The following is a 10,691-nucleotide window of genomic DNA, read 5'->3' as shown; positions in this document are numbered from 1 at the left end:
TTGTTTTCTGAGTCCACACAACCCAGCTGGCTCATTTCTTCTGCCTCTGCAATGTTCTTCCTAAAAGGCTAAGTAAACTTCTTGCGTTAGAGTTATTGGCTCTGAATTCATCCTTTGCTGAAGTAAAGAACCGAGGTTTAACACCAGCACAGCTAACACTTTTACCCTCAAACAAGTCAGTGTTCTAACCACTTTATATATATTCATCTCAATAATACTAATGGCTCACATACATATGAGATTGGTAATATTGTCATATTCAGAGATGAGGAAAATAATCCCAGGACTAAATAAGTAGTCCAAAGTCATGCAGCTTAGTAAGTGATACTTACCAGGATTCAAAATCCAGTACTTTGATTTTTTTTTAATGTGCATAGCATAATCCTATATAGTAAAAAGCTAATATGCAAATAGACCGAATGGAGGACAACAGAATAACAGAACAACTGGTCACTATGATGTATGTTGACTACCAGGGGGCACGCGTGAAACATGGCAGGTGTTGGCAGCAGGCGGCAGAGCATGGAACATGGCAGGTGTCGGGCGCGTTGGGATGGTGGAGCAGGTGAGCAGGGGCACCAGACCAAAGCAGGGCACCAGTAGCTGTCATTAGAGCAAGCCTCTGGTAGTAACTGAAAATTCATTGCTCCTGTGCACCATGGTCCCACCTAATACTTGCACCTGCTGCTGGCGCCAGCCTCGCTTGCACCCACTGTCAGTGCAGAAGCCACCACTCACACCTGCTGCCAGGACCTGGCGCTGGTCCCAATCGCTCAGCCCACTCAGCGGTGGCTACTGGCCCTGATTACCCTCAGGACTTCTCCACCTCCCCCTGCTCCTGAGGGGCAATCAGGGCAGCAGCTGCCACTTGCACCTGCTGTTGGCACTGGCCCCAATTGCTCTGTACTGTCAGCGGGTGTGAGCTGGACCAGCACTGTCAGTGCGTGGGAGCGGTGGTGGTGGGAGTGGGGGTGGTGGGAGTGGGGCTGCAGACAGACAGGGGACACATGGGGCTGCAGTGCGAGGGGCCAGGCAGGGGTGTGGAGGGTGGGCCGAGACCTGCCCCTGTACCCACTGCAGCCTCATGACCCACAGTTCCTTTCAATGTGCATGAATTCGTGCACTGGGTTCCTAGTCTTTCAATAAAATGCTTGAACAGATACTCAAAAATCATCAGAGAAGGAAGCCAGTCAAGCTAGAGAATAATTGATCACAATATATATATATATATATATATATATATATATATATATATATATTTTTTTTTTTTTTTTTTTCAGGAATGAAGAAAGACTTGAAACAGTTTTTAAAATGTGTATCTTTTGAGTGCTTTGAAAATATATTACATTTATAAGTGGTGGATAGGCAGGGAGGGGCGGGCAGGGAGGTTACCAGATAAGAAGAAAAGTTAAAGAAAATAATCAAGGGCCTCTCACAAATTGTAAGCAAAGAGAACAGATAAAAGGAAAAAAAATGTTCTGCTTCTTGAACTCTGATAAGTCCACATTGCACATAGAATTAAATCAAAACTTGAGGCCATTGCCCACAGAGCACTGTGTGATATGATATCTGACCTCTCCTAACTCAATTACAACATCCTCCCTCCCTCATAAATCCCAAATGTCTCACATAGTTTCTTGACCTTATCAATATTTTGCAACTGGGACTTTTTTTTTTAAATATATTTTTATTGGCTTCAGAGAGGGAGGGAGAGAGAGAGATAGAAGCATCAATGATGAGAGAGAATCACTGATTGGCTGCCTCTTGCACGCCCCCTACAGGGGATCGAGCCCACAACCCAGGCATGTGCCCTTGACTGTAAACAAACCCAGGACATTTCAGTCCCCAGGCTGATGTTCTATCCACTGAGCCAAACCAGCTAGGGCTGTAGCTGGGGCTTTTGTACTTGTTCCTCACTCCCGGGTAACTCTCACCTCAATATCTAGAGCAGCTGGTTCCTTTTCATAATCTGGTCTCTCAGCAGATGTTTCCTCTTCAAAGAGGCTTTCTCTAACTGTACACACAGCAGCCCCACCCCTGTCATTTCTTTTCCTCCTGCTTATCTCCTTCAAGCTAGTTTTCATGATCTGAAATCATCCATTTAATTCTAATTTGTTGTTTTTCTCCACTACTAGAATGTAAGATCTTTCGGGACAGACTCTTTCTTTGCATAATAGGATTTGATAAAGAATTCAATTGTTGAATAAATGAGAAATAAAACATCAATCTGAGAGTTGCAATCTGGGAGTTTCATCCATGGAAGAAATAGAAAAACATCCCCATGAAGCCAGAGAGGGTCACTTTTTTTTCCTGGCCACCACCAGTCATAGGCAGGCAGGCAGGCAGGCAGGCAGGCAGGCAGTCACCATGACACTCCAGGGTCTCCTCCTCCTCCATATCTGCACATCATGCCTCTTATGGTTAACCCTGAGCACCTGCTAACCAGCAGGCTGACAGAGTATTTCCTGGAGAACTTACTTACATGTCTTTAGTCTACACTCTGGATCCAAAAATGATTGCTGAAAGTCTCTAACACAGTGCTGCAGAGTCAGAGATCTCTGATTTGCTGATTAACTAAATGCTAAACAACATCTAAGATAGCAAACATCTAATTGCAAACAAACACCACTCTTATGGTATTAATGCTACCTAAACAAAGCATTTTTAGTAAAAGCTACTCAAATGTTTCCTCACTTATTTTTCTTAAATTTTTTTATTGATTTCAGAGAGAGGAAAGAAGAGGGAAGGGGAGATAGAAACATCAATGATGCGAGAGAATCATTGATTTGCTGCCTCCTGTATACTTCCTCCTGGGGATCACGCCCCAAACCCAGGCATATACCCTGATCAGGAATTGAACCATGACCTCCTGGCTCATGGGTCAATGTTAAACCACTGAGCCACACAAGCCTGGCTTTCTTAATATTTTTTTTAACTCGATTCTGATATAGAAACTAGAAATCAAGCAAACAAGGTAGCAATGTTTTAAATAGAAAAGAGGCAAAGAATGCAGCATTTGTTTTTAAAACGTTAATAAATTGATCAACCAATAAATCAATGAAAAAACCAAAGGATCAAAATCATGGGAAAATTACTCCTCCGGATCAAATGGTTGCATATGCACATGTTCATAAAACTCCAAACTTACCAAATGTGCTATAGTTTTCATATATGTGTTCAACCATATTATTCTCCATGGCTCCTCAAAATCACGTGGCAGAAGTAAATAAACATAATATGCTAAAAGGAACCCCACGATCAGAAGGTACAGGGATTTTCTTCCCATAATGTAGTTCCCATGCTCCTCTGTCCTCTGAAACAGAGACTAAACTTGCCTCATATGTCAGCATGGTGTTCTCAGCCAGTGTGCTTCAGCTCCACCAAGAGCTCTGTCTAATTTGTGAACACAGAATTGCACACTCAGTTTTAGGGTTAGCATAATAAGGTTTAGATTTCACTGCCTATCCAGAGATAATCATGTGAGTACAAGTTCAAGGTTACATAATAATAGGAAACTAATGCAAATTCTGTCTTATTTGTATTCCAGCCACCTGACTCAATGATGTTTCTATTTATGCCTTTCTGGATTATTCCTGTTTGAACATTGCACGGTTTCTTGCTTGCTCCACTCTCCTGTGATGATGGCTTCTTCCCTGAAATAGGCTGATTCTGTTTCACTTGTCATTGAAACCTCCCCTCCCCCTCTTGGCCCTGTAGGGATTATGTCCTCATCATTCAAGGGCTGCTTGAGGTCTTTTCTTTAAGGGATGCTCCAGCAGTCTTGGTTTCTTCATGGAAAGAAATTGATCAGTAGAAAAAAAATAATAAAGTTAACATTGGTGATATTACTTGGCTTTCTCATTTACTTCTCCTCAGAAGCATTGATTAACTGACATCATCTATAATTAAAAATATAAAAACCGCAGCAGAGAAAGATGAACTAACTCACCAATGGCACACACTTATTTATCTTGTTGTACCATAATAGTTTCTTATTACTGCTGCAGAATCTACTTCTTAAATGTGGAATTACGTCTTTGCTCAGCTATTCTTTTTGGAGCAAGACAGCTTGGACTTGCATTTACTGTATATCTTTATTAACATGATTTTTTTGGTTAATATTATTTCATGTTTGCTTTACATTGAAATATAAGAAATTATCTCAAAACTTCAATAGTAAGATTCCTACCATCACCCAAGGATAATTAATATTTGTTTATACTATTTTCTACCTTAAATTCTTCCACTTGAGTCAAATACTCAAAAAGTTACTAGAAATTCATTCTTTGTGTAATGTTACCAATATGATATGTGGTTACGTTCTTTGTTTCAATTTGTATTCAGTTTGATTGACTTGAATACAATGATTATCAATATAGAAAATTATAAATCATACACTAAGAGCTATCAGAAAACATTCTATTAAAACATTTTTTTCTAATTATGATAACAACTGAATCTGGGTATTTCCTGTTACTAATTTTCATTTCTCTATTTGCCTTTGTACCTGGCTATCTTTAACTTGCTATTGTTTGTTCAAATAAAAATAGGTATTTTTAGGAGCAGTTTGAAACCTAGGTTCATGTTGCCTTCTCCTAGTGATGACCTATATTTGCTGCTCTGAGCATACATCCACATATTATGTTATGTTATACAACATCCTTGAAAGTATATTCTGACTATATTCAGAATACATGCAATATGCTGACTTTGTAATTATGGTTATTACTATCATTATTGATTTTTCCTCATTCAAAAGGCTGGTGTAGTTATATAGGAAATTATATCAGTATTTTAATTAAAAATCAATATTAAAGCATGAAATTATTCTTCTCAATGTTCCCTAAATAAGTAAAAGAAAAAATATTGAAAACACTGTATTTATAATTTAAATGTATATCAACTATTATTAAATTAAAGATGAAAGAAAACATAACAAATGAAAATGCTGAACATTTTATCTGCTGAGTGACTGCTGCAGCTATATTCTTTCCAGCACTGTCTCCAGAAATACCAACTCTCCCAGGATCTACACCGTAGCTTTCAAGGACTTTGGGCTGTAAAACCCATTTTAATGCAGTGTATACAGCTTCTAATTGAACTGGAAAATTACTCTATGGGGGCTAGTCTGTAGCTGTAGGTTAAAAAAACACACCCACCAATGTTTCCTTAATCATTACTTGTTATTTATGTACCCAAACAAGGCATGTACTCCCAATACAAAATCAGAAGTAAACTTACTTTACCAGCATGATATTTGGATGCTTGCTATTATATGAAACATGTTTTTCTTTTTTTAAAAGATTTTTTCATTGTTTTTTTGTTTGTTTGTTTTTGTTTTGTTTTGTTGTTTTTTTGTGAGAGGAAGGGAGAGGGAGAGAGGAAGAAACATTGATATGAGAGCAAAACATGGATCCCCTGCCTCCTGCACGCCCCCTACCAAGCAAGGATCAAGCTGCTACTGGAATAAATCATTTTAGCAATATAAATCAAATGCCACCTTGGTCATTTTTTAGTGGTCTGCTTTGAGAGACATAATAAAACAAGTCAGCAAAATTTGATAATAAGAAGCTAAAGGCATGTACAACTTGATAATAATAATTAAAAAAGAGAACCAAACCCAAACTAGAATTTTAAAAAACTTTCCTCTTGGTTAATAAATATTTTCACTTACCAAATATGATGCTATTTTTATAGCAGCATTAAACAGCCTTATTTTCCATTGCTCCTCAATGTTATCTGGAAGTGGTATGCAAATATAATATGCTAGGAGGACTCCCAATACCAGGAAGTAAAAGGATTTTTCCCCATATTATAACCATATCATATCTTTAACAAGACTATTACACGTTACTTCAATGCTGCAACTAAATAGACTTTGGGCAAGTCCCATCCAAATGATTATCTGACTTCGCAGCCACAGAGTTTCCTTAGAAGCACACCAGATTTTCATGTGGCAAGTATCAACAGGTAGTGTTGCTGATAAAAGCGCAAGTTCCAGTGTGTGCTTTGTAACACAAAGCACTCTCCCGAGGCAGGTTCTATTAAATCTGCCGGCATGATTGTATCTTTAGTCACTGGACAAATATTTGTGGAACACCTACTTGGAGAACAGTATATTCATTTTCAGAATTTGGAAAATATAGTAGAGCACATTCTCCTTAGAGGAGAGGAAAAGAAAAGGGATTCAAACATGGGTTTTTACATATTTTTAATGATATATCTTTATTTTTCTTATATCTTTAATAAAAGCCAAATAATCAAATGCAATTGAATATCTTAAGAGCTATGTAGTGAATGGAGTCGTTTGGAGTGAATCATGGAAAACTTTGTTGCAAAGGTAACTTTGAATCAAGTCTTAGAAATATTCATTGTTGGATAGACTGGAGAAGGATAAAGGACCTTGCAAAATAAAAGGCATCGTAGTAAAAATTTGTAAGTCCAATTTTTAAAGTGCATTTCTCAGCTTAATATATAACTTCTTGCTCTTTCAAAAATCCATCCTGGTTAATATGTATATAACCTCTATTCACATGATGTTGAGTAACTCCACTGAATCATATCAGAAATGGAAATGTTATAGGTGTGTCATTAAGCTAATTCTGCTGACTTTAATGTGAGATTTGTGTGTGTGTGTGTGTGTGTGTGTGTGTGTGTGTATGAGTGTGTAACTATTCTTTCAAGGGAAGCAGGGAAAAGAATTTGGATATCCACCTTTTTCTGTGTTTACAAGGGAATTTCTGCATGGAGAGTAGGTGGTATAAAAAGTAAAAATTTCACCCATAGCAGTACTTGCCCGAGAGAATCAAAACTTAATGCTGTGCTTCACTAGAACTCTCTCGACACAAATGCTCTTAGAGAGCCACGCACTTTAAGTAACTGTGACCTGAATCCAACTGAAGACTCTTCTGTAACTAATGATCCATGGGGCTTGTTTTAACCTATTGTGTACAGATATATGGACTCATTGGTGTGCCGCGCCAGCACAGCCAAGGGTTCGGCAAGCCTGAGGGAGGGCTGGCGAAGGATGAAGAAAAGACAGACAAAGAGAATAAGCTGGGTCTAGGTGGATCTTCTGTGCCTGGCTGAGACCACAAAACAGATGCAGATTGCAAGCTGAGCCTTTATTTTATAGTCAGAGGTAAACAGGTAATTTACAATGTCCTTATAAGTTTCACTTGTTTGGGCAGCACTTGCTGCACCTCCCACAGCCCATTAGCTACCCAGGAAAGATCTAGGGAACAGTCACAAGATGAAGCTTAATTGTGCTAAGAGGGCTGTGCCCTCTAAGCTGCGACTTGTTTTTGGCTTTGCCAACAGGTCAGTCCGAGGCTTAACCCTATAACCGCTCCCTACACATTGGTACTATTTGGAGAGCTGGTTTTCAATTCCTAATTGCCACAGCCAATAATGGTCCAGAGCCCTTCACTTTTTAATATTTACAAATGTCTTTTCCTCCTCAGGAAATGACTCAATGAACTTCTTGTCTACCTGGTAATTAGCTCAAAATTAGCTAGATGATAGATAGATAGATAGATAGATAGATAGATAGATGATAGATAGATAGATAGATAGATGATAGATAGATAGATAGAAACATAGATATAGATAAATACAACATGTAGTCTTTGTTTTATAATTTGACTGTAGGGAGAAGGTATTGGATAGAAATAAATGGCAGCTTAAGGCCCATGGGAAAATGTCACAAATCACATTTCTTTCTATTCTTTCACTCATTTATTTTTGCCTTGTTCAACACAGTTCATATATATATATATATATATATATATATATATATATATAATTTAAAGGACATAAAATTAATAATAAGTCACAGTAATAAATAGAATAGAAATGTATACATTAAATATCTTACAATTTTATTTCTCAGTTATACTTCAATAAAGCTGAAAAACAGACTATTTTATGAACATTTTCAATTTAAATGCTGCCTTCCCACAGTGCAGATAGTTTTGTGGCTGCTGCTGAGTTTGGTTCCTTATGGAGCTGCGGTGAGTTCTCCCCAGTGCCCTCCTCTCCTGCTCATGAAAGTGTTCCTTTCTAAGACACGCAGAGGAGGAAGGTGCTGATGTGCTTCTGTCACTCTTCAGCAGCCGCTCTTCTCCCCAGATTACACCATAGAGATTCTCCCCCGTGTGTGTGTGTGTGCATTTTCAAAATATTGCAGTTTTGAGCAGGTTGTCTTTTTGATGCATTTCACTGTGTGAGCTGGAAGCCCTAGTGAATTCTGTCTAACCAACCTCTACCTTTCTTCATAGTCCCAAGAAGAAAGAAAGAAATTCAAAAGCCCTAAGAAGAAAGAATGCTAGGATCAGTGGACTTCAGCTGGGATTGTAGCAGGGTGCACTCTGGTGTTCATCACTTTGAGGCCAGTTCAATTCCAATGTAATCAAAATTGTGCCGTGTCCTAGAAATCGAGAAGCTGGAGTTCTGAGAAAGACCCATGTAAAAAAAGCAAAGCCAGTCCTCCTCTGTTCAATCACAGTCTATGTAATAAAGGTGCTTATTGTTTAAAAACTAGAATAAGGCTGCATTACGCTTCTCGTTTAATAGATGTTGTCATTGAAACTTACCTGTATGATTCACTACTTGTATGATCACCAGGAAATTTCTTAGATTATTCTTGATGCAATAATTTCATTTATAATAAAGGCATATTAATTCATATCGAATAGAGTCATTTGGATTTAACTACTAGGTTTTCAATAAATGGTGATGTTGTAATTGCTACTCTTATCACTGTATACTATATTATTATTAACACTAGAGGCCCAGTGCATGATTTAATCATGCACCTGGTGCACCGGCGGGCCGGCTGTCCGCCGGTGCACCAGGCCTTCCGAAAGCCTCCGGCTCAGCGTCCTGCTGGCCCAATCAGCTACCCCGGCCACCCTGAGTCCCGCCCCCTGCGCCTCCTGCTGGCCCAATCGTGGGCGTAGTGGAGTGATGGTAATTTACATATTATCATTTTATTATGTAGGATTACAGTGAGAAAGAAACACTATATTTATGCCCAGATGGATCTGACTTAATCCATTGCCCATTTAAAAAATATGTACTCCTTGGTGTTTCCTAAACTGCTGGATTGAACTATGAAGAGCAGCAATTTAATGCACAAGCCCAGGAACTGCTCCTGCGAACTGGGTGGCCGTATAGAAAAGGCCCAGATTGTACAGTGCAGAAAGTGGAGTTGAATAAAGGCATAGTGACCAATGGGAACCAAAACTCCCTGCACCTTGATTATGGATGGATTATTAGTCCATTAAAAATAGATAAAAGGCACCAGGTCTTCTAAGTGGAAGTCTATGAATTAAAGACATAAAGCTTTTACACAAATATGAAAACAATTCTGTTGATTCCCCCCTCGCCACTGTCCACCTGGATCACACTGCTCCTTTTAGATAATGCACATTACATAAGATTCAAACAAGATGTGCTTCCAAGAATGAATTGATGGGAAAAGTCTTCCTCCTTACCTGTGAGCAAAGGTTGAGTACAGAGAAGCATGGTGCGTAGGGCAAGTATGTTAGGAAAGAATGTTCCCTTTACAAGGATCTGAGTACTAGAGAACAAACAAGGAACAAAAATAATGACATGCCAAGCCTTCCTACACTACACTGTAAGAATACTGACATAAGAGTTTGTTGGTAAGTCAAATTCTCAACTTTTTTTTTCTTTTTTTTTTCTGAATTCAGTTTCACTTAGATTCAAAGAAACTTTCACCCAGGCAGGACATATGTGGCTTCCCATGTTGCAGGTGTGAATAAGTTCCCAAAATGTTTGGCATTTAGAATTTAAATTATATCTAAAATCTAGGATTCTATTTTCTGTTAACCAATGAAGTGTTAATATTTAAATATGTTTCCAATCGCAAATTAAAGTTTTTCTTACATGCTTAGCAAAGGTTGCAATTTAAAAGTATGATTCTTACTGAGTTCATCTCAGCATTTTAATTAATACCTAAGGATTCAGAAATCTGCTCACAACCTTGAAATATTGTGGATATTGTAAAAAAATCTCACACAATCCCTAGCCAGTTTGGCTCAGTGGATAGAGTGTCAGCCTGCGGACTGAAGGTCCCAGGTTTGATTCCAGTCAAGGGTACATGCCTGGATTGTGGGCTTGATCCCCAGTAAGAGGCATGCAAGCGGTAACTGATCAATGATTCTTTCTCATCATTGATGTTTCTATCTCTCTCTCCCTCTCTTTCTCTGAAATCAATAAAAATATATTTTAAAAATATCACATGAGAGAAATCAGTATGAAAGTGGTTGCATTTCCTCCCCTCAATCTTCTTACCCCATCTAGGAAAATTAACTTGACTCCAACTAACCTATGAAATGGGTCCTCATTCGTTGTTTATGGTCCAAAGGAATTTAAAGTGATATTTATTGCAGCAGAAAGACACAAGGCCAACACTGACAGAAATCATAATGCATGCCCATAAGACTTTAGAAATATGACAATTGTTAATATTGCCATGCAGTGCCTCAATCTGGCAGGGTCACTGGTTGTATGATGGGAAGCAGGAGAGAACTGTGGACTAGGACCTGAAGAGTTGGCTACATCCTTCATGGGCTATAAGTCAGGCAGCATAAACAATCTTGGGGAGCCTCTTTCCCATAGTCAGGAGTTTCAGCTGCCATGCTGCAACCTCTGAGTGCCAAGAC

The sequence above is a fragment of the Cnephaeus nilssonii genome (genome assembly GCF_951640355.1).
Source record: "Cnephaeus nilssonii genome assembly, chromosome: 3".
Classification (NCBI taxonomy): Eukaryota; Metazoa; Chordata; class Mammalia; order Chiroptera; family Vespertilionidae; genus Cnephaeus; species Cnephaeus nilssonii.
The sequence above is the reverse complement of the archived record's forward strand: the minus strand, read 5'-3'. Positions refer to the sequence as shown.